The sequence below is a fragment of the Danio aesculapii genome, chromosome 22 (genome assembly GCF_903798145.1).
Source record: "Danio aesculapii chromosome 22, fDanAes4.1, whole genome shotgun sequence".
NCBI classification, from domain to species: domain Eukaryota; kingdom Metazoa; phylum Chordata; class Actinopteri; order Cypriniformes; family Danionidae; genus Danio; species Danio aesculapii.
Window position 1 is genome coordinate 24,115,803 of NC_079456.1, and position 2,119 is coordinate 24,117,921.

At 31.8% G+C, this 2,119-nt stretch overlaps 1 long non-coding RNA gene across 1 annotated transcript; it reads left to right on the top strand.

Annotated features, from left to right (window-relative positions):
• Window positions 1-290: 290 nt before the first annotated feature.
• On the top strand, window positions 291-1,044 carry LOC130216516 (uncharacterized). The gene is made up of 3 exons (XR_008835810.1): window positions 291-323; window positions 746-831; window positions 914-1,044. It is a non-coding gene; the product is annotated as an uncharacterized LOC130216516 (long non-coding RNA).
• The last annotated feature ends 1,075 nt before the right edge of the window (window positions 1,045-2,119 follow it).

Genomic DNA, 2,119 nt, shown 5'->3' on the forward strand with positions numbered 1-2,119 from the left:
TTTTAAACACTGTACACTTACAGATTTAAGCCTTAGCTGGATATTTCACTTCACTTAGAGCTGTGTTACACACTACATGGAAGGTCATTTTCAAAAACCCATAATATGGGCTCTTTAAAAATATAGGCTAATCTTTGTATGTACACAACATTTCTGTTTCATTAAAGGCATTTAGTGTGTTGTAAACAGCCACCTGTTTGTAAAATGAATCAACTGATTCATATTTTAGCAGCCTACAACCAAGGTAAAGTCCCTGCCCTGATAATATTAACGTTACCACAACCAATTTTCCCTCGCTTTGGAGAGTTGCTGAAGCATATATGGTGAGTAAATCAACTTAAATTTATTATAAAGTTAACCTTTTTGCCCAGGAATATAGTTATGTGTGCATTTGTAGTTCAATTATTCAAAAATACTGCAGTAGTTGTGAATTTTGGCAAATCATTTGTGGTTGCTTAGTACTTGAATACAATTTCATATTGACAGTTATGACACTTTATTCTGTATTTTAATAAAAAAAACTAGCAAGGGCAGCCCCCTGCATCTGCCTTTGCAATACCTCCAGATAATATTGCATTTTATGGAATACATGTCATCATGTAATGTTTATTTATTTTATAAAAATTTATATTTTAATAGCTCATTTGTTGCCTTTGTATAGTTAGCTAACAATTGGATTTAAACACTGTGAAATGGCTTGTCATTTTGTTAAAACTTGTCATTTTATTTATTGTATTATTTACAGATTTGATTCGTAGAATTATTATCAAGAATCAACACAAAGATATGTGAAGATACATGAGGCACGCTTTGTGATGTTCATCGCTAAAGGTAGGTTTTCTTTTTTTTTCTTTTTTTTCTAATCTGAAGGTTATGTATATGTGTTAGAGACTAATGTGTTGTTTTTTAACAGCCACAGTTCTCCATACAATAATACAAGACCCTGACTGTGATGATGGCTGAGTAGAGACTGATTGACATGGTGTATTTCCAGAGTTGGTGGAATGACCAAGCACACCTTCTTGGTCATTTGTGGTGATAATAATGAAGGTATGACATGGAAGAGAAGAATATAAGTTTGATAAAGTTCTGTATTTGTTTCACAATAAGCTGAAAGGGTATTAGAGCATTAGAGAATAACAAATGACATGAGGGTGATAAGTTTTGAATTGTGGGTGAACTGTTACTTAAATAATGTTCTTTTCTTTGCACTTTCCCCCTTTCTGTGTATCCTAATATTTTAGACTCCATTTGGACCTTTCTAGCAGTCTAGCAGATGTTTCAGGTGGGATCAATACTGGACCTGAAAGGGCCTAACAAGTTAAATCTGGTAAAGAAACAAACACACACTGGTTGCAAAAAAAAAATATATAGTATGTGAATGAACAGTTTCCGTATTTCATAATTCATGTTGTGTTTATTCACTGTTATTAATTGTGTACAAATTGCAGCATTGATCTCCGCCTGGTCAATTATTGATGTTGAAACTTTTATTAGATTTTTTTGAAATTTGTGTAGTTTTAAATATAATATTGTATAAGAAATAATATAGAGGGAAGTCCATAAACTGACAGAAAATGTTTATGCAGTTTATTACAAAGTTTTTGTACCATAAGGTACCCAACCCAGACAATATACAGTTTCACTTCAGACTATTAAAAATGTCATTAAGAGTAACTTTTTAAAAGTCAATAATTGTTGGAGAAAAGATAAAGATCACAATATGGAATTTAACAGAAATCACAAAATACAGAAAACTGTTAGCTTATGGATATTTTTTACACTGTGGCCAATATTTGTGGGAAGTCAGCATCATCAAATGATATAAAAGATTTTAAGCTCCTCTAAATTTTGCTCCAAATGTTGTGTTAAATTGAGGATTCTGGAGAGACAGCTGCCTGTTTTTTCTGTTATAGGTCATATTTCTTTCAATTGATTGATTAAATTATGACATACCTAGTCATAATGGTTAACCTAATTGTTTTTGGAGATTCCAACAGTGATATATATTTTTTTTCTTCTTTTACATATCCTGTCACCTCAACCAGCTGGAAGAGTCAAGTTGTGGATCATCATGTAGATTTTCAAAAGGTGAGTTTAGATTTCTTGAATATGTTAT